Source organism: Mauremys reevesii, linkage group 3 (genome assembly GCF_016161935.1).
Source record: "Mauremys reevesii isolate NIE-2019 linkage group 3, ASM1616193v1, whole genome shotgun sequence".
NCBI classification, from domain to species: Eukaryota; Metazoa; Chordata; order Testudines; family Geoemydidae; genus Mauremys; species Mauremys reevesii.
This window is the reverse complement of record NC_052625.1, coordinates 152,430,260-152,452,866: the sequence shown is the minus strand read 5'-3', so window position 1 is coordinate 152,452,866 and position 22,607 is coordinate 152,430,260. Positions and strand designations below refer to the sequence as shown.

The 22,607-nt window shown below is 53.4% G+C and overlaps 1 pseudogene; it reads left to right on the top strand.

Moving 5' to 3' along the window:
* The first annotated feature begins 274 nt into the window (after window positions 1-274).
* Window positions 275-18,756, top strand: LOC120401162 (annotated as a pseudogene).
* The last annotated feature ends 3,851 nt before the right edge of the window (window positions 18,757-22,607 follow it).

Genomic DNA, 22,607 nt, shown 5'->3' with positions numbered 1-22,607 from the left:
CCGGTCGCAGTCCTGGTACCGCTCTCCATCGTGGTACCGGTCGCACTCCCAGAAACGATCCTGGTCCCGCTCTCCTGACCAGTGGTATCGACACAGATCCGGATCTCGGTACCGTTCCCGGTACCGTTCATCCCGCAACCGCTCCCACCGCCGGGAATCGAGATCCCGGTCGACCTCCCGTCACCGGCACGGTCGATGGTCCCGATCTCGCTCCCGGCACCGTGACGACCAGTACCGTTCCCCGGTACCGTCCAGAGACAGACCAGCAGCGTCGATGGCGCAGTCCCACAGTCTCTCCGCCCCACCGTGGCCTTCGCGTCAGCCGTCTGTCTCCTCTCAAGCGGACAGTGTAGCCGATCCACACACCGACCCTCAAGGGCAGGACCAGGGTCCCCCCCAATGGGGCTTCTGGACCCCATGGGCCTATCATGAGGCTCAAGGGGTACCCCCCTCTCAGTGCCCCAGAACTTCCGACCACAGGACGCCTGAGGCTACGGTCAGCCGACCTCCTCCCTCATCATTGGTAGAGGAACCTCTGCCACCTGTAGTTGCGGAGCATCCCCCGGTCGCGGAGACCTCGCAGCACATTGACGAGCCCCCACCGGACACCCTAGTTCCGGGCCTGTCCTCGTCTTCCTCGCCGGATGAGGCGGTGGCGGGGGCGTCATCATCGGGCCCTCCCCCGATTGACCTCCGAGCTCACCAGGACTTACTTCGACGGGTGGCCCAAAACATTAACCTGCCCGTTGAGGAGGTGGCAGAGGATGATGACCCTGTGGTCAGCATAATCGGGGCTGATGCACCTCTTCGGGTGGCTTTGCCATTTATTCGCACAATCCAGAGAAATGCAGATACTATTTGGCAGTCGCCGGCTTCCATCCCTCCCACTGCTCGGGGGGTGGAAAGGAAATACTCGGTCCCATCCAGAGGGTATGAGTATCTGTATATGCACGCGGCTCCAGACTCGCTGGTAGTGCAGTCCGTTAATAACCGTGAGCGCCATGGGCAGCGAACTCCAGTGCCGAAATCTAAAGAGGCGCGACGGATGGATCTTTTGGGATGGAAGGTCTATTCAGCCGGTGGCCTCCATCTGAGGATTGCCAACCAGCTGGCTCTCCTCAGTAGATACACCCATAACACCTTGGTGTCTCTGTCAAAGTTCACTGAGCTGGTGCCATCAGACTCCCAGCCTGAATTCACGGCCCTTATTGAGGAGGGTAAGAAAGCCTCCCGGTCGGCACTCCAAGCCTCTCTGGACTCTGCGGATTCAGGAGCCAGGACTTTGGCCTCTGGGGTGACCATGAGGAGAATTTCATGGCTGCAGGCCTCCACGTTGCCGCCTGAGGTCCAACACATGATCCAGGACTTACCGTTTGATACCCAGGGTCTATTTTCCGAAAAAACAGACTCAAGGCTGCAGACCCTCAAGGATGGTCGAGTCACTATCCGCTCCCTGGGCATGTACACGCCAGTTACCCAGCGGAGATCCTTCAGGCCACAGCCATACCGCCCGTTCAACCAGCCCAGACCGCGCCCCGAGAATAGGCGCAGGGGCAGAGTGAATCGGCGTAGACTGTCGGGCAACCGGGGAAATCAGCCCCAAGCGCCCTCCAAGCCCCCCCGGGGCCTAAACAAAACTTTTGATGGGACGCCCGAGGACAGCCCACCAGTTTCTTTACCGGATCCTTCCGTCTTTCCCACTTCCTACCGGCGTGGTCCCAGATAACAACAGACAACTGGGTACTCCACATGGTGCAGTTTGGTTACCGACTCCAGTTTGTTTCGCCCCCCTCCCCATCCCTCTTCAGGGACCCCTCTCACGAGCAGTTCCTCTTACAAGAGGTCGAGACTCTGTTGAGTTTGGGTGCCATCGAGGAGGTGCCGGAAGGCATGCGGGGCAGGGGATTTTATTCCCGATATTTCCTAATCCCCAAGGCGAAGGGAGGTCTGTGACCAGTCCTCGACCTCCGAGAGCTCAACAAATTTCTGGTGAAGCTCAAGTTCCGCATGGTAACCCTGGGGACCATTATTCCCTCCCTGGATCCGGGAGACTGGTTTGCCGCCCTCGACATGAAGGACGCGTATTTCCATATCGCGATTTACCCCCCCTCATCGGCGCTACCTGCGCTTCGTCATCAACAGCATGCACTACCAGTTTACGGTGCTCCCCTTCGGCCTCTCCACGGCTCCGAGGGTCTTCACCAAGTGCATGGCAGTGGTTGCCGCGGCCCTTCGTCGTCATCGCATACATGTTTACCCGTATCTCAACAACTGGCTGGTCCGCAGATCATCCTGCCAACTGGTAACGAGTCAAATGGCCGAGATCCTAGGCCTGTTTCAACGGCTAGGCCTTATGATCAACGCCAAGAAGTCTACCTTAGCGCCAACACAAAGGGTGGAGGACAAGGACCGCTACATAAGATCTGTAACTGCCCTCCCCCGCCACAAAGTCACGTACCCCCCACCCACACAGAACATGAAAACCACCTCCCAGACCGACCAGGGTGCCTACTGACTGCACTATGTGTGTGACCTGCTGCTGATCCTGCCCCCGTGTCTGTACCCTGGTAAAGATGACTGTCCTATGCAATTACCAACCCCCTTCCTCCCCACTTCAAACACAGTCTTCTGTACAAGAACATGACGGAAACAGTAATTAACAGCAAAGTATTTTTAATAATCAACTAGACAGTTAGGGGATGAAACTGGGATTGGGGCTTGGGTGAGTCAGGAAGGGAAGGACTTCTCAAAATTTAGGGAATGAGAGCTTTATGGTAATTGAGCACTCTGCAGGGGTGGAGTGACAGTTTTCACGGCCCCTGGCACCCCTCCTTCTTGTTACTTTGGGTGAAGGGGGTATGGGACTTTGTGGCGGGGGGAGGGCGGTTGCAGATACACTGCAGGGGGGCTTTGTCCTCCTGCCTGCGGTCCTGCAGAACATCCACAAGGTGCCGGAGCATGTCCGTTTGCTCCCTCATTAGTCCAAGCAGCGTTTGAGTCGCCTGCTGGTCCTCTTGATGCCACCTGTCCTTCCGTTCGCTGTGTGAGCGCTGGTACTGAGAGAGGTTCTCCCTCCACTGGCTCTGCTGGGTCGCCTCAGCTCAGGAGCAGCCCATAAGTCCCGTGTCCTTTTCTTTCGCTGCCTAATCTGCGCCAGCCTCTGTGAGGGGGATGCTGTGGCAGGTCGGGAGACAGTCGCAGCTGTGTGATGGGAAAAAGGGAGTGAATTCCTTACAAAGATACATTTTTGCGAACAAAGAACATAGTCTAGTCTGTCTCTGTGAACAAGACCATGCACAGCACCTATCTCATGCGCACTCAGGACAAGTTCAAATTTTCGGCCTTCGCATTCATTGCCTGGGGTCTTGCACTGGAGATCAGACAAGCGGGGCAGGACAGCAGAATCCATGGAGCAGGCAGGCATGGTAAGCCGCAGACTTTTGACTGCTTAAAACTTAATGTATAGCAGTGCCCTCCTGCTGCAGGCAATCCGGAAAGCAACCTTCGAACCGCTCAACTGGTGGCTGAACCCAGAGGTAGTGTGTGCCGGAGTTCCATTCCGCCCACCCCACCCCTCCGTCACCCTGACCACGGATGCCTCGGCATTGGGGTGGGGTGCGCACCTCGACAACCTGCACACCCAGGGTCTCTGGTCGCCCCAAGAGCTCTCCCTACATATCAATGTCAGGGAGCTGCGGGCGAGTCGCTTGGCGTGTCAAACCTTCCACGCCCATCTCCAAGGGCACTGCATGGCCATTTTCACGGACAACAAGACGGCGATGTTTTACGTCAACAGACAGGGTGGGGCTCATTCCTCCCTGCTTTGCACGGAAGTGATGCACCTTTGGGACTTCTGCATAACCCACTCTATTCACCTGGTAGCTTCGTTTCTTCCAGGAGTGCAGAACACGCTGGCCGACCATCTCAGCAGGTCATTCCTCTCCCACGAATGGTCGATTCGCCCAGATGTTATCCACACAGTTTTCCAGAGGTGGGGTTTTCCCCAAATAGACCTGTTTGCCTCCAAGGAGAACAGGAAATGCCACCAGTTCTGCTCTTACCAGGGTCGCTCCCAGGGCTCCCTATCGGACGCATTCCTCTGCTCCTGGACGGGTCACCTGCTGTATGCCTTCCCTCCGTTTCACCTCGTACACCAGGTGCTACTCAAGCTCCGGAGGGACAGGGCCCGCCTCATACTCGTCGCTCCAGCCTGGCCGAGACAGCACTGGTACACCCTGCTGCTCGAACTCTCTGTACGGGATCCCATTCCCCTCCCCTTATGGCTGGACCTGATAACGCAGGACTTCGGCAGGCTTCGCCACCTGGACCTGCAGTCCCTTCACCTTACAGCTTGGTTCCTACGTGGCTGACCCGAGCGGAGCGTGACTGTTCTGCTGCGGTGCAGCAAGTCCTGATGGAAAGCAGGAAGCCTTCCACTCGGTCGACCTACCTCGCGAAATGGAAGCGTTTCGCACTCTGGTGCGATCAGAAGGGTCTCAATCCTTTTGTGGTCCCTATTCCTACGATCCTGGACTACCTCTGGTCTCTCAAGGAGCAAGGTCTTGTGGTCTCCTCCTTGAAGGTGCACCTGGCGGCCATTTCCGCCTTTCGACTTGGTGTAGGAGAACGGTCCATCTTTTCTAATCAGATGGTTTCCCGCTTCCTTAAGGGACTAGATCGCTTGTACCCGCCGATACGGCGTCCTACACCTTCCTGGGATTTGAACTTAGTTTTAGCCAAGCTTATGGGAGCCCCCTTTGAGCCCTTGGCCACGTGTTCCCGTCTCTATTTGTCATGGAAAACGGCCTTTCTTGTCGCTATAACTTCAGCAAGACGAGTTTCCGAGCTTCACGCACTAACGGCTGATCCACCGTATACCATCTTCCATGGAGACAAGGTGCAGCTTGGGCCACACCCGGCCTTCCTCCCTAAGGTGGTGTCGGCCTTCCATGTGAACCAGGACATTTTCCTCCCGGTTTTTTTCCCGAAGCCGCACGCCTCACGTCGTGAACAACAGCTTCACAGCCTCGACGTCCGCAGGGCCCTCGCGTTTTACATAGAGCGAACGAAACCCTTCCGGCATTCGCCCCAGCTATTCGTAGCGGTTGCCGATCGCATGAAGGGCAAGCCAGTCTCCTCTCAGAGGATCTCCTCCTGGGTGACATCATGTATCCGGACATGCTACGAGCTTGCTCGTCTGCCAGCTAGCCGTCTCACCGCTCACTCTACGAGAGCGCAAGCCTCTTCTGCCGTCTTCCTGGCCCATGTCCCCATCCAGGACATCTGTCGGGTGGCTACCTGGTCTTCTGTCCACACCTTTGCTTCCCACTATGCGTTGGTGCAACAATCTAGAGAGGATGCAGCCTTCAGCTCAGCAGTCTTACACCCTGCCACGTCTCACTCCGACCCCACCGCCTAGGTAAGGCTTGGGAATCACCTAACTGGAATGCATAGGAGCAATCACTCGAAAAAGAAAAGACGGCTACTCACCGTTGTAACTGTTGTTCTTCGAGATGTGTTGCTCCTATCCATTCCAGACCCGCCCTCCTTCCCCACTGTCGGAGTAGCTGGCAAGAAGGAACTGAGGAGTGGACGGGTCGGCTGGGGTATATCTCCAGCACTATAGTGGTGCCACTCCAGGGGGCACCAGCCAACCCGCCGAGTGTTGCTAGGGTAAAAATCTTCCGACGAGCCGTGCACGCGGCGCGCGCACACCTAACTGGAATGGATAGGAGCAACACATCTCGAAGAACAACAGTTACAACGGTGAGTAATCGTCTTTTTCCCCTTCCACCTGCTTTTATTAGCTCTGGATTTAAGCTGTGCAGCCAAATGCTTGTATTTGTTGTGTATATTAGTATTGGAGACAAGATCCCCTTATCCTGCAGGCAAACAAGGACTGCCCCTGCCATGGTCAAACACACCCTTCCCACTCCCCCCAGATACTGTGAGTGAAGTTAGCAAGGATGCCAGAAACAGCTTCTAACTCTGGGGGCTGAACCATCAGGGAACAGCTGAGTTTAAACTATTCTTATGAGGGGGCAGGCTTCTCCCTCCCTCAGCTTGTCTCCTTTTCTTACCGGTCCTCCGTACTGGCGCGTACCGGCTTACTTTCACCTCTAGTTAAAGCATTTTAAACTAAAGGAATGAATAGGAACTCCCCCCCCTCCCAATTTCCCTTTTTCCTATCCCTTATGAAGGGCATGTCTTGATGGTGTGACACTAGAGGTGTGAAGTTAATGCACCCACACTACAGCATCTTAAACCCCTGTGTGGACACTTTCACTCAAAAGTAAAGTGGCCTTATTTTTGACAAAGTCAGTCAGGGCAACCATAGGAGATTACAGGAGTTCTTCCCCAACACACTATTAATCATCAGGCCTTTTACCTGTGTTGAATATTTTAAAAATTTTATATAGTCAAGCTGTAGCCCACTTTTGATTTTTGAAGTCCAAAGAGAAGACGTGAAGTAATGGAGCACTCATAAAATCACAGAATTATAGGACTGGCAGGGACCTTGACACGCCATCTAGTCCAGTCCCCTGCACTGAGGCAGCATTAAGTATTATCTAAAGATTGGTCGCCAATCTTTTTATGCACAAGATCACTTTTTGAATTAAGTGCAACCCAGGATCTACTCCACCCCGTCCCTGAGGCCCCACCCCTTCCCCAAAGCCCCACCCCACTCACTCCATTCCCCCCCTCATCGCTCGCTCTCCCCCACCCTCACTCACTTTCACTGGGCTGGGGCAAGGGGTTGGGATTCTGGAGGGGGTGCAGGCTCTGGGCTGGGGCTGAGGGGTTAGAAGTGTGGGAGGGGGCTCTGGGCTGAGCCTGGGGCAAGGGGTTGGGGTACAAGAGGGGGGCTCAGGGTGCAAGCTCTGGGAGGGAGTTTGGGTGCAGGAGGGGTCTCTGGGCTGGGGCAGAGTGCTGGGGTGCAGAAAGGGGTACAGGATGCAGGAGGGGTATGGGGTGCTGGCTCCTGAAGGGGGATCAGGCCTGGGGGTTGGGGTGCGGGCTCCCACCAGGTGGCACTTACTGCAGGCGGCTCCCAGGCGGTGGCACAGCGGGGCTAAGGCAGGCTCCGTTTGCCCCGGCCCCCCCCACCACTCCTGGAAGGGCCCCAGCCCCACACCACTCCTGGGTTGCACCCCAGTGGTCCGGGGGGCGAGGGGGGACGTGGCTCTGCATGCTGCCCCTCTCTGCAGGCACTGCTTCTGCAGCTCCCATTGGCCGCAGGTCCCTGTTCCCAGCCAATGGGAGCTGAAGGGGCGGTGCTTGCAAGCAGGAGCAGCACGTGACACCCCTGCCCTCCTCCACCCCCTAGAGCCGCAGGAGTGTGCTGGCCGCTTCCAGGAGCAGCGTAGGGCCAGGGAAGGCAGGGAGCCTGCCTTAGCCCCACTGCATCACCGGACTTTTACTGGCTGGAGATTGTGATTGACTTGGAAAGGCTCCAGGATCGTGAGCGACTGGTTGGTGACCACTGATCTAAGCCATCCCTGACAGGTGTTTGTCTAACTGTTCTTAAAAACCTATAGTGACAGAGATTCCAAAACCTCCTGAGGTAATTTGTTCCAGTGCTTACCTACCCTTACAGTTAGGACAGTTTCACAAATGTCTAATCTAAGGGTATGTCTTCACTACCAACGTTAAAGCTACTTTAATGTAGCTGTGTAGTCATGGCACCAGCGCTGTAAAAAACCCACCACCACGAGGGGAGTAGCTGAAACTTGCATTCCTCGGGGGAGGGAGGGTTCACCCCCCTCAGCGAGAAAGTTTCAGCACTGTAAAGTGGCAGAGTAGACAAGGCCTAAATCCTCTTGCTACAAATTAAGTCCACTACTTCTTGTCCTGTTCTCAGTGGATAAGAAGAAGGATTTATCACAGTCCTCTTTATAACAACATTTTACGTACTTGAAGGCAGTTATCACGTCCCCTCCTCCACACCTCCATCTTTTCTTCTCCAGACTAAACAATCCCAATGTATTCAATCTTTCCTCATAGGTTATATTTTCTTGACCTTTCATCATTTTTGTTATTCTCTCTGGATTTTCTCCAGTATGTTCACATCTTTCCTGACATGTGGTGCTCAGAACTGGACATAATACCAGAGTGGTCACCGTGGAGCATTGTGGGACACTTCCTGGAGGCCAGTTAGGTCGACATAAGCAATGCAGTGTCTATACTGCTTCTAAGTCGACCTATAAACATTGAATTAAGCACTAAACCTCTTGTGAAGGTGGAGTAATTCATTCGCTGTAGCAGGCAAGTTACTGCAGTGGGACCTGGTAGTGTAGAAACAGACATTATTAGCTTGACATAAGCTGCCTTATGTGGACATAACTCCATAGCATACACTAGGCCACAGAGAGGAGAAGGCCTGAGAAAACATCTCTGGATTAGGATCAGAAGGCAATATACTGTTCTTCTTCGAGTGCTTGCTCATATTGATTCCAATTAGGTGTGCGCGCGCCGCATGCACGCTCGTCGGAAGATTTTTACCCTAGCAACACTCGGTGGGTCAGCTGGGCACCCCCTGGAGTGGCGCCGCTATGGCGCCGGATATATACCCCTGCCGACCCAACCGTCCCTCAGTTCCTTCTTACCGTCCGTGTCGGTCATTGGAACAGTGGAGTGCGGTTTACTGACCTCCACTTCCTTAGCTACTCATAGTTTCTCTAGTGTTTTTTGTGTATATAGTTCCAAGTTTTATAGTTATAGTATAGTTAACATAGTTCATAGTTCATTTGTATAGTTAAGAGGGGTTCGGGGATTAGCCCCTTCCCCGCACCCGGTGCCGGGGCCTATGCCCGGTTCACCGGGTTTCAAACCGTGCTCAGCCTGCCGCAAGTCGATGCCGACAGGAGATCTACACGACTCCTGTCTTAAGTGCCTCGGGGAATCTCACCTAACAGATAAGTGTCGCATTTGCAAGGCCTTTAAGCCTCGAACAAAAAAGGAGCGGGACTCTCGGCTAAAACAGCTCCTTATGGAGGCGGCTCTTACCCCGCCCCATCTTCGGCACCGAGTGCTGGTCAATCGGCGGGCAGAAGCGCCTCCTCGGTACCGGACTGCCCCGGTACCGCCAAGACCTCTCGGCACCAGCCGTCGCCATCAGGACCTCCTCAGGAGGGTAGCGCTTAACATGAATCTCCAGGCGGAGGAGGTCCCGGAGGTAGAGGACCCAGTAGTGGACATACTGTCGGCGGATGCCCCCACTCGCGTGGCTTTACCGTTTATTAGGACCATCCAGGCCAATGTGGACACTATATGGCAGTCTCCGGCCTCTATCCCTCCTGCGGCCAGGGGAGTCGAGCGTAAATATATGGTTCCCTCTAAAGGGTATGAGTACTTATATATCCATCCTCCTCCCTGCTCACTGGTCGTCCAGTCTGTTAATGAGAGGGAATGCCATGGCCAGCAGGCGCCAGCCCCGAAATCGAAAGAGGCCCAGTGGATGGACTTACTCGGCTGCAAAGTTTACTCTGCAGGTGCCCTACAGCTCCGGGTGGCAAATCAACAAGCCCTGCTTAGCCGCTATAATTATAACACCTGGGCGGGTGTGGGTAAGTTTACGGAGCTTCTTCATCAAGACTCCCGCCAAGAGTTCGCTGCCCTCTTGAAGGAAGGAAAAAAGGTGGCCAGGACTTCACTCCAGGCTTCATTGAACACCGCCGACTAAGCAGCCAGGACTGTGGCCTCGGGTGTTGCCATGAGGCGCATCTCATGGCTTCAGGCTTCAAGCCTCCCACCGGAGCTGCAGTATACCATCCAGGACTTGCCTTTTGATGGTAAAGGCCTTTTCTCCGAAAAGACTGACCCCAGGCTGCAAAGCCTGAAAGACAACAGGGTCATAATGCGTTCTCTGGGCATGCACCGGCCTTTCCGTCCCCAGCCTCACCGCCCATTCTCTGTGCCTAGACAGAGACAGGACTTTAACAGGCGGCACGGCCGAGGTGGTCGCAGGCGACCTTCAGGATCCCAAGCGGGCCAAAATCAAGGTCCCTCGAAACCACCACCGGGACCAAAACCGAACTTTTGAAGGTGCGCCCGGAAGCGGCGTACCAGTCACAAGCCAGGACCCCTCTCCTCCCTTCTCCAACCGTCTCTCCTACTTTCTCCCGGCATGGTCCCAGTTGACTTCAGATCGCTGGGTCCTACGCACGGTGGAGTATGGCTACCACCTCCAATTTATTTCAACCCTGCCCTCCCATCCTCCAACCCCGTCCCTCTTCAGGGACCCCTCTCACGAGCAATTCCTCTTGCAAGAGGTGCGGACGCTCCTTGCCATGGGAGCTATAGAGGAGGTACCAATGGACGAAAGGGGCAAGAGGTTTTACTCCCGTTATTTCCTAATCCCCAAGTCAAAGGGAGGTCTCAGACCTATTCTAGACCTGCGAGGACTCAACCAGTTTATGGTAAAGTTGAAGTTCCGCATGGTATCCCTTGGGACCATTATCCCGTCATTTGATCCTGGAGACTGGTACGCCGCCCTCGATATGAAGGATGCGTACTTTCACATCGCCATTTTTCCTCCGCATAGGAGATTCCTTCGCTTCGTAGCCAACCGTCAGCACTTCCAGTTTACAGTCCTGCCGTTTGGCCTTTCTACAGCCCCAAGGGTCTTTACGAAGTGTATGGCCGTAGTCGCCGCTTACCTCCGCTGACGTCGGATACACGTGTTTCCGTATCTGGATGATTGGCTCATCCGAGGGCCCTCCGAGACACGAGTTACTCAGCATCTGGGCATTGTCAAGGACCTATTCGCCCGCTTAGGCCTGATGATCAATGTGGGAAAATCCACTCTGGTTCCCACGCAGAGGCTGGAATTCATAGGAGCTATCCTGGACTCCAATCTAGCCAGAGCCTGCTTGCCACAGCCGTGGTTTCAGGTGATGGCAACAATCATCCGAGGTCTACAGAATTTCCCAACGACCTCGGCTTGCATGGTTCTCGGTCTCCTGGGTCATATGGCTGCCTGCACCTTCGTAACCAAATATGCCAGGCTCCACCTCCGCCCTCTCCAAGTTTGGCTCAACTCGGTAAACCGCCCAGGCAGGGACCCAATAGACACGATAGTCACCATTCCCCCGAGCACCCTAGGCTCCCTAGACTGGTGGCTAACTCCCTCCTTGGTGTGTGCAGGGCTGCCGTTCCATCCGCCCCAGCCCTCAATGTCCCTAACGATGGACGCGTCGTCTCTCAGCTGGGGTGCTCACCTCGGACGCATTCGTACTCAGGGCCTCTGGTCACCAGAGGAGATGGCATTACACATAAATGTCCGAGAACTGAGAGCAGTCTGCCTCGCGTGCCAGGCATTTCAGCATCATTTACAGGGCCGTTGTGTCTCAGTGTTTACAGACAACACAATGGCCATGTACTACATAAACAAGCAGGGAGGGACACGATCCTCCCCCCATTGTCAAGAGGCCATGCACCTTTGGGACTTTTGCATAGCCCACTCGATAGACCAGGTAGCGTCCTTTCTCCCAGGGATTCGGAACACTCTGGCGGATCGACTCAGCAGGTCCTTCCTCTCTCATGAATGGTCGATCTGTCCAGACATTATTCGTTCCATTTTCCAGCACTGGGGATTTCCCCATGTAGACCTGTTCGCTTCCCGCGCGAACAGGAAGTGCCAGATGTTCTGCTCCTTTCAAGGTCTCTCCCTGGGATCGATCTCGGATGCTTTCCTGATGCCGTGGAAGGGCCAGCTCCTTTATGCCTTCCCGCCATTCCCGCTGATTCACAGGGTCCTGCTAAAACTCTGCAGGGACAGAGCGCACCTTATCATGATCGCTCCAGCGTGGCCCAGGCAGCATTGGTTCACCATGCTGCTCGACCTCTCGATAGCCAACCCAATTGCCCTGCCACTCCACCCAGACCTCATCACTCAGGACCACGGCAGACTTCGTCACCCGGACCTGCAGGCCCTACACCTCACGGCGTGGCTGCTGCGTGGCTAAACCAGTCAGAGTTGCGTTCCTCTGCGCCAGTACGCCAAGTTCTCTTGGGTAGCAGAAAACCTTCCACCCGGTCAACATATCTGGCCAAGTGGAAGCGTTTCTCCTGCTGGTGCGAAACACATAATCTTACTCCCACTGAGGTCTCGATCCCCTCTATTTTAGACTACCTCTGGTCTCTCAAACAGCAGGGCCTAGCAGTATCATCGCTGAGGGTACACCTGGCAGCCATCTCTACCTTCCACCCAGGGGAAGGTGGCCGTTCCGTGTTTTCACACTCTATTGTTTCAAGGCTCCTCAAGGGCTTGGAGCGCTTGTACCCCCAAGTACGCCGCCCGGCCCCGACCTGGGACCTGAACCTGGTCTTAACCAAACTGATGTCTCCCCCATTCGAGCTGTTAGCAACCTGCTCGCTGCTCTACCTGTCTTGGAAGACAGCCTTCCTTGTAGCCATTACATCGGCCAGACGAGTCTCCAAGCTTCGGGCTCTTACACTGGACCCCCCGTACACTATGTTCCACAAGGACATGGTGCAGTTGAGACCACACCAGGCATTCCTCCCTAAGGTGGTCTCGGCCTTTCATGTTAACCAGGACATCTTTCTCCCGGTGTTCTCCCTGAAGCCACACTCAACGCAATGGGATTGGCAATTACACTCCCTGGACATCCGTAGGGCGCTCACTTTTTATATCGAGCGGACAAAATCCTTTCGGAAAACGCTCCAACTCTTTGTCGTGATAGCAGACCGCATGAAAGGCCTACCTGTTTCCTCTCAGAGGATCTCATCTTGGGTGACAGTGTGCATCCGCACTTGCTATGGTTTGGCTCATATTTCTCCAAGCCACATCACCGCGCATTCTACCAGGGCTCAGGCTTCATCTGCCGCCTTCCTGGCTCGTGTATCTATCCAGGAGATATGTCGTGCAGCTACCTGGTCTTCGGTCCACACCTTTGCCTCACATTATGCACTGGTCCAACAGTCCAGAGATGATGCAGCCTTTGGTTCCGCAGTTTTGCATTCTGCAACATCTCACTCTGACCCCACCGCCTAGGTAAGGCTTGGGAATCACCTAATTGGAATCGATATGAGCAAGCACTCAAAGAAGAAAAGACGGTTACTTACCTTTGTAACTGTTGTTCTTCGAGATGTGTTGCTCATATCCATTCCAAACCCGCCCTCCTTCCCCACTGTCGGAGTAACCGGCAAGAAGGAACTGAGGGACGGTTGGGTTGGCAGGGGTATATATCCAGCACCATGGCAGCGCCACTCCAGGGGGCGCCCAGCCGACCCACCGAGTGTTGCTAGGGTACAAATCTTCCGACAAACGTGCACGCGGCGCGCGCACACCTAATTAGAATGGATATGAGCAACACATCTTGAAGAACAACAGTTACAAAGGTAAGTAACTGTCTTATCTGTTTGTGCTGAAGTAGAAAAGTGCAAATTTTGTTTTGAAAACATGATTGCTATGTGTAACAGTGACAACAGGGCTTGGGGTGGGGAGGCTCTATGAGGAACAATGGTAGAGTTTCTGCCTAATACCTTGCATTCATAATGTTACCGAAATGTCTGGTCCGCCTAGCTGAGAGCCAATGACAGCCAGACAGGGATAAGGAAAGGTTGCTTTATTCTGCAGAAGAAAGGAGAGCTTTGTACCTTGGTACAAAAACTCTACTCCATACAAAAACTAAGAATCTTTTATACACACTCACACACAGGCTTTGATTGTGTTAGCATTTGATTGGTGGTTAGCAAACCCTGCACTTCTGCAATCTGCTCAGCAAAAACCAGCTTAGGACCAGCTTCAACGGCCTCAAGACCGATAAGGGAAGCCAGTTCAAAAGTTCAGGCTACTGTGTCCGTGAGGTGTCCAATTTCCCCTAATGGTTGCCAGCTATTATAAGGCTACTAGCTGTTAGGGGGCCGCTGCTGACTGTCACAATAAATATTGCAAATACAATAGTTTTGTTGGTGACACCGGACATTAACAGAAGGATGGAAAACGACAGTGCTAACAAAGCATCCCTGTATCAGGCCTGAGTGAACAAAAGTAAGCTTGCTTGCCCAAACCGCTGCCATGTTTAAACTCTAATTAACCCCACAGGCCAGATGGGAAGAATGGAATGTATAACAGCTAGTTCAACCCTGGTACCACCGGGAGATAAGGGGGGCCCCTGCTTGCACCTGGTTTAGGAGGTAGAGTAATAATTTAAACAGTGAGACAAGATAAAGGTTCAAAAGTAGGCACTAACGAGATGATGTATTTTCTGCCAAGTATGATTTAACCTGTTTAGAGTAATTGCTACTTTATAATGTATCTGCTATATGGGAACTAGAAGGGAGGGAAGAAGAGGGGGGAAGGGGGGAGCTGGGCAGTGGGGGTAATAGAGATGCTTAGCTGAAATCATGTATAAAGAGAGAAAGCTGCTTGTATGGAGTGTGCTTGATCTGAGACGTGTCTGTGTCTCCAAGCACCGCTTTGAGATCTCAAATAAACCTTTGTTTGCTTCTCCACCTTGGTGTGTTTATTGGAAGCGAAGCACACCGGGCAACGAACCACTGTTGCTGTCGCCTCGGGCCTTTGTGCCGGCAACAGTTTTGGCGTCCCTGGGTGGGCTCGAGGCTAAAATCTAGCCTTGCCCGGACCCCTCCTGGAGGTCGACGGATTGCGGCGGCGACCGACGCCCAGCGCGCACCGGTGACTTCATCGGGGGCCTCGGTGAAGACGTGGTGTGGTCGACCCCGGAGGGCACTACGGTGCAACGCGCTCAGATAGTGGAGAAGCAGCTGCGGGCAACGGTGGGGAACCGGTCTCGTGGATAAGGTAGGAACAGTCCAGTGCTGTTAACCTTTTGTTTGCCTGTTAAGACCTGGGGACGCCCAGTGTCTTCCCATAGGTATGGGGCAGGGACAGAGTACAGGCAGGGTACGGTGTACACCCTTAGAATGCATTCTGATGAATTGGAAAGTGTTTGAAAAAGATCCATTGACTAAAAGTAAACTGAAAAGATTCTGTACAGTAGACTGGCCTCAGTACCAGCTAGAGGGCCAGGAAAGGTGGCCACCGGAGGGATCACTTAATTACAACACGATCCTTCAATTAGCTTTGTTTTGTCAGCGAATGAATAAGTGGAATGAACATATGTATGCACAGCTGTTTGTGTTGTTGAGAGATAGGTCAGATCTGTTGCAAGAGTGTAATTTGACTCCGACAGGCTCGGTAGTCACTGCTGTTAGCTCCCCGAACCCCTCCCTGGTTGTAATGGCAGAGTCGGTGTCCCCTTCGGCTCCTACACCCCCACCATATAAAGACCAAGTGCCTCGGGTTCCAGAGATTGCTCCTTCAGTGGGACTTTATCCGTTGATTACTGAGACCGTGGTGGCCCGCCCAGGAGCAGAGGGGCGCCGGGCCACTACTATGCTAGTTTACTCGCATGTGCCTTTTAACCCAGTGGACCTAGCAGCCTTTAAGGCACAGGCAGGGGAATTCTCCACGAACCCCAGCAAGTTCATTTCGGTTTTTGAGGGATGTTTTGCCAGCCACAAGCCTGACTGGGATGACTGTAATATCCTTATGAGGACCCTGTTATCTGAAGTGGAGAGGAATCAGGTTATAGCTAAGGCAAGGGAAGAAGCACAAATAAGGCATGATCGGGATCCGGCTAATGTTGCCACTCCTGCCAATATGGTCCCCTAGCAGATCCTAGGTGGAATCCTAATGATCCTAATGGTCAGACCCGCCTCACCGTGTACAAGGAGCTGTTCTTGCTCGGACTCCGATGCTCAGCTGTTCGCCATAACAATTGGGCCAAACCTTACGAGCTCATACAGGAGCCTAAGGAAAGTCCGGTCGCTTTTCTGCAGCGCATCCGGGATACCATTTGGCAGAACACTAATGCAGACCCTGATAATGCAGCAACTGAGGCGATTATAAAAGGTATCTTTACCAGCCGTGCTGCCCCTGACATTAAAAAGAAATTGCAGAAAAAGGAGGATTTAATGGGCATGTCTGTGGCACAGATTTTGGAAACTGCAAACAAGGTTTACAGCCTCAGGGAGGGAGAGAAGGAAAAGAGGCAAGTGAAGATGATGGTTGCAGCAGTACAGGCCAGTGACAAGAGGAAGTTTCAGGAAGGTGGTGGAAGGGGCCGGGGAATGAAAGGCCGTGGACGTGGGCGCCTTGGCTCACAGGAAAGGCGTTTGGGTCGCAATCAGTGTGCCATATGCCGGAAGGAGTGACACTGGAAAAATGAGTGCCCCGAGAGGGAAAATACCCCTATGATGGCAGCAAAGAATCGAGACTAGGGGTGTCAGGAGAGACGGACTATCCTGCCCCCGGAACCCCGAGTAAAAATGCGGGTGGGAAATTCGGAAATAGACTTTTTAATAGACTCTGGAGCAGCTCGAACCGCTGTAAATCAACCCCTTCAGCTGCCCGTGGCAGATTCCCTCACTGTGGTCGGTGCTACAGGAAAAGGAATTAAGTGTCCAGTGTATGCCCCAGCAGAATGTGCTTTGGGAGACAAAACTCTCTCCCACGAGCTGGTTTACCTCCCCGACTGTCCAACGCCTCTACTGGGACGGGATCTGCTTTGTCGCTTAGGTGCCACCCTGCACTTCACCCAAGATGAAATCACTCTCACCCTGCCCCCAGAGAATGCCTGGATAGATGCCAACAGTTGAGCCCTCAGCAATGCAAGCCCCAGAGTGGAGCCAGTGGGAGGACCAGGTTTTTCCTCTAGTATGGGCATCGGGGGTCCCAGGAAAGGCAGCACATCACACCCCCATTAATGTTCAGCTCCTGCCAGGAAAAGGTCCGGTGCGGATCAAGCAGTATCCGATCAAGAGGGAGGCCAGAGAAGGGCTGCAGGAAACTATAAATCAGTTTCTGAAGTACGGGGTACTGTGAGAATGCCAGTCAGCCTGGAACACCCCCATCCTGCCTGTTCGGAAGCCCAATGGCACCTATTGGCTGGTCCAGGACCTGAGGGCAGTCAATGAACAGGTTAAGACTCTGCACCCCCTTGTTCCAAACCCATATACACTGTTGGCATCTATAGGGGGGCAGTACACCCACTTTTCGGTCCTAGACCTGAAAGATGCTTTCTTCACAATTCCGGTCGACACACAATCTCAGGAGATTTTCTCCTTCGAGTGGGAAGATGAGAGAAGGGTTAAAAGGCAGCTTTGCCGGACTGTTTTAGCTCAGGGGTTTAAAAACTCCCCCACCCTTTTCGGCCAGGCTCTGGCCAAAGACCTGGAGGAGTGGAATACTCCGGACGGGATCCTCCTCCTGCAGTATGTTGACGACTTGTTAATTGCAGCTGTGGGTCTAACTCCATGCCTTAAGGCTACTGTGAGCCTCCTGAACTTTGTTGGGCTCTGAGGATACCGGGTAGCTCGGAGCAAGGCTCAGATTGCCCTCTCAGAAGTACAGTACTTAGGATTTCACATAAGACAGGGGGAAAGGCAGCTTTCAAATGAAAGGAAGGAAGCTATCTGTCAAATTTCTGTCCCAAGCAATCGTAAACGGCTCAGGGCTTTTTTGGGCATGGCAGGCTTTTGCAGAATATGGATCCCAGAGTTCGGACTGTGGGCTAAGCCCTTGTATGAATGTGTTAAGGGAATGGATCACGACCCCTTTCACTGGTCCTCAGAAGCCGACAAGACATTTAAAGTGTTAAAGAGAAAGCTAATGGAAGCCCCTGCACTCGGTCTGCCAGACCTCTCTAAGCCGTTCCAATTATATGTGCATGAAAGAAAGGGAGTGGCTCTAGGGGTGCTTACTCAATTATTAGGCAACTGGAAACGTCCTGTGGCATATTTCTCTAAACAGCTGGATCAAGTTGCCAAGGGTTGGCCAGCATGCTTGCGAGCGGTCGCAGCAACTGCCCTGGTGCTTGGTGAAGCGAAAAAACTGACTTTGGGGGGAACTGTGCAGGTGTATACCCCTCATATGGTTCAAGCCCTGCTGGATACTAAGGGTGGTCTCTGGCTCACGCAGGCTCGGGTAGCTCGGTACCAGGCTAAACTCCTAGAAAATCCTGAAGTTACCCTGCAGACCTGCCCCTCTCTTAACCCAGCCACTATGTTGCCAGAAACAGAGGAGCAGGAACACGACTGTTTAGAAATCATAAATGCCCAGTACTCCAGCCGTTCGGACTTAAAAGATCAGCCACTCCCCAATGCAGACTATGAGTGGTACACTGACGGCAGCAGCTTTGTTACAGACGGGCAAAGAAGGGCGGGCTATGCTGTTGTAACTCTCCACGAAACTGTGGAAGTGGAGGGTTTGCCTGCCGGAACATCAGCCCAGCTGGCTAAATTGGTAGCTTTAACCCGTGCACTCGAACTGTCAAAAGGAAAAAAAGTTAACATTTTTACTAATTCCAGATATGCCTTTGGAGTGCTACATGCTCATGCAGGTCTCTGGAAGAAAAGAGGAATTCTTACAGCTCAAGGGTCGTCGGTCAAGCATGGGACCCAGATTCTCCGGCTTCTGGAAGCGGTACAGCTCCCCTCAGAGGTAGCAGTGGTGCACTGCAAAGCCCATCAAAGAGAAGACCAGGACGTAGCCAAGGGCAACGCCAGGGCCGACAGGGAAACCAAGCGAGCTGCCACCCTGGAACCACTGGAAGCTGAGGAGGCCCATGTGCATGCCCTCATCCCATCAGTGGGTGAGCTCCCAGCCCCTCAGTACTCTCGTGAAAAAAGGAATCTGGCCGACTCACTTGGGCTCCAGGAAAAGGAGGAATGGCTCCACTCCACAGAAGGAAAAATCCTCCTACCTAAAAGCCTGATACGGCCGGTACTACAGAAACTACATCAGACCACTCACGCTGGAAGGGAGGCTCTCACCCAGCTTATGAATAAGTATTTTCTAACCTCTGGGTTAAGACCCCTGGCTTCCCAGGTACAGGCTGAATGTTTAGTCTGTCAAAAGAACAACCCTCGACCAGGAGTGTCAGTGCCACCAGCCACTCTGGAACCTACTCCAGGGCCGGGATTGGTGTGGCAAGTAGACTTCACTGAGTTCCCCCGGACCCAAGGGTTCAGATACCTCCTCGTCATGGTGGATCGATTCAGCGGATGGCCTGAAGCCTTCCCATGCCGTAACAACACTGCCAGAACGGTAGCTCTCAAGTTTGTCAAGGAGATCATTCCTCGCTTTGGACTCCCCCAGTGGATGGAATCTGACAACGGAACACACTTCACATCGCAAGTCATTCAGGGGATTTCGGATGTTCTACAGATCACCTGGAAGCTCCACACTCCATGGCGACCACAGGCCAGTGGAGTAGTGGAACGCACTAATCAGACACTCAAGCGGCATCTCTCAAAGGTCTGCCAAGAGGCTTCTCTTCGGTGGCCTGATGCCTTACCCCTTGTTTTGCTCCGAGTTCGTGCTCTCCCAAAGGGCAGGTTAGGGCTTAGTCCCTTCGAGATTATGTTTGGGAGGGCATGGCTTATGAATGGTACACCGGTTCTGTTAGGGGAGTGGGAGGTAGGCTGCGGTTTCTTATCTCAGTACATGTGCTCTCTGTCTGCTGTTCTCTGTTCTCTCCACAGGTATACCAAAGATTTGCAGCCTCTTCCGCTGGATGCCCCTGTCCACTCCCTGCAGCCTGGTGACTCCGTTCTCTTTTGTACCTGGAAGGACGAGCCTCTCCAAGAGAAGTGGAAGGGACCTCACACCGTCCTGCTGATCACCCACACAGCAGCAAAAGTCGAGGAATACAAGAACTGGATCCACTACTCCCGTCTGAAAGCAGTGCCAGCTCCTGAACGGTGGACCGTCCAACCTGCGGAGAAGACTGCCAACGACGATCTGGGACTTAAACTGTTATTCAGGCAACAGTAAGGCCTGCTGGAAATGCCCTGTGGCCCCTTTGGACAGTTACAGCGCACTCCCCGTGAACACTCTGAACGTTGGCTGTGTCTATTTTCACAGGGCCAGCCTAACCTGTGGGCTTGGTCCCTTTTGTTTTTAATCTGCTTGTTATTAGTAGTAGTAATTTTGTGGGTATTTGGGGAATTGTAATTGTTAGGTCTTAGGATCACTTGCCCAGTATGTATCCAGGCCTAAGGTTTGCCACAATGTTACTCTTTGCTATAGGAACACTCCTCTCGTTAACTCCCGTTTCTCCCCAGGCACATACGGGATGGAGGGGAATCCCTAACAAATTAGAGTCAAATACGTATGAGAACCTGAAGATCTGCTTTGCCCAAGAGTTTAATCTCTCTAACTGCTGGATATGCTCCCAAATCCCGCACCACGCAGCTGGGTTGCCCTGGAGGGTGGTTCCCCAAAATTGGTCAGATCTCTGTTGGGGATGGTTCAGTAGGGGAAAGAACATCTTGGGTACCCTCTTGTCACAAAACTGTACTATTAAATCCCAGTATGCATTGAGGGATGACCCCTGGGAACCACAGGCCAACTCGACACGTATTCCTACCCCTATTAGGCTACGGTCAGTGGACCCCGGGTTATTGTGCTATCGACAGTTCCAGTCCGACAATCACACTTGGTCCGCTGGAAATAGCACCTGTCAGTATTATTTCTCCCCTGACGATAATGATTCTCTCCCAGTCTATGTTAATGGCAAATCCAACTCCACCGCCCGCTTTGGAACTCTCAGTGGTGCCAAAGCAAGACAATGGAGAAGTGGGAATAATGGGTTAGTAGGAAATGGCCACTCCTTTTACGTTTGTGGTACCTCTGCCTATAAGTGGCTCCCGAATCGGTGGTATGGAAGCTGTTATGTAGGATATCTTGCCCCTCCCCTTCGAGTGCTCCCTAAGCTGCCCCCTGGCCGCCCCAGGCAGCGCAGGTCATTGTCTGACATCCCAGAACCCATTGGCGAGGGAGACAGACTTGGCATGATCCTCCTCCCATCTTATGGGGTGGGACGGCTGGCTAAACTTTACCGTCAGCTCTCTATGTTTCTCACCAAGTTTGCCAATGACACCCTGGCCATAGAGAAAAGCCTTAACTCCGAGCTTTATCAGCTCCGGCTGCTGGCCCTGCAAAACAGACAGGCCCTAGATTATGTTTTAGCCTCTCAGGGCGGGGTATGTGCCCTTATTGGGAATGAATGTTGTACTTATGTCCCAGAAAACGCACAGGACATTAACAAACACATCCTGTCAGCCGAACAGGCTTTCGAGCAGTGGAAGGCCCAGGAAAGGGAACCCACAATTTTTGATTCCCTTTGGAGCTGGTTGCCCAACCTAGGAGGACTGGGAAGTGGCCTTGTGCGTCTCCTCCTCACAGGTGTGGTACTGTGCCTGGTCACCCTCCTCCTGCTTGCTTGTTTTAAACTGCTCCTTCGTAAACTTTGTACCCCCCGTGCCCCAAAGGTCCCTATGTACCCCCTCAGTGACAGCCCCAGCTCCATAGAACTCAACTACATCTTGTCCACAGTATATGAGAACACTCAGCCAAAGGTTCGTTGAGTATTCTCAAAGGAGGGAATTGTTGGTGACACCGGGCATTAACAGAAGGATGGAAAACGACAGTGCTAACAAAGCATCCCTGTATCAGGCCTGAGTGAACAAAAGTAAGCTTGCTTGCCCAAACCGCTGCCATGTTTAAACTGTAATTAACCCCACAGGCCAGATGGGAAGAATGGAATGTATAACAGCTAGTTCAACCCTGGTACCACTGGGAGATAAGGGGGGCCCCTGCTTGCACCTGGTTTAGGAGGTAGAGTAATAATTTAAACAGTGAGACAAGATAAAGGTTCAAAAGTAGGCACTAACGAGATGATGTATTTTCTGCCAAGTATGATTTAACCTGTTTAGAGTAATTGCTACTTTATAATGTATCTGCTATATGGGAACTAGAAGGGAGGGAAGAAGAGGGGGGGGAAGGGGGGAGCTGGGCAGTGGGGGTAATAGAGATGCTTAGCTGAAATCATGTATAAAGAGAGAAAGCTGCTTGTATGGAGTGTGCTTGATCTGAGACGTGTCTGCGTCTCCAAGCACCGCTTTGAGATCTCAAATAAACCTTTGTTTGCTTCTCCACCTTGGTGTGTTTATTGGAAGCGAAGCACACCTGCCAACGAACCACTGTTGCTGTCGCCTCGGGCCTTTGTGCCGGCAACAGTTTGAACTAGTTTCAGTGTTTTGCATACGCTAAGTTCTTGTTTACTGTAGGCCCTACAATTTCTATTCGGCCAGGGAAAGAGACCAGCAGCGAACAAAGCAACAGCTTCCCTCAGGGCTCGGCAGAGGGCAGCCCGCAGTTGAATTCTCTACAGCGCTTTTCCAAATTACAAAAACACCCGGCTGTTTGCGTGCCCATGTAACACAGAGACACACACACACACCTCCCCGCGGGGACAGCGCGGGGACCCCAGCCACCGCGGCTCCACTGCTCCCCAGGGGGCAGGAGAAGAGGCGGGGCAGGCGAGCCACCCCCCCCATGAGCTACCCCGGGGCCTCGGGCTGGGAAATCGTGACGGGGCAGCCACAAAGACCAGCCACTGACGTCACTTACGGCCAGCGGGGCAGCCACGGCGTGCGAGGGGCGGGGCTCGGCTCCTCTCCCTCCCCGGGGCCGCACGCACGCGGGCGGGGCGGGGCACGTGACTCGCGGCCTGGGAAATTCCGCGGGCGGGGGAGGCCGCGCAGCCGATCCC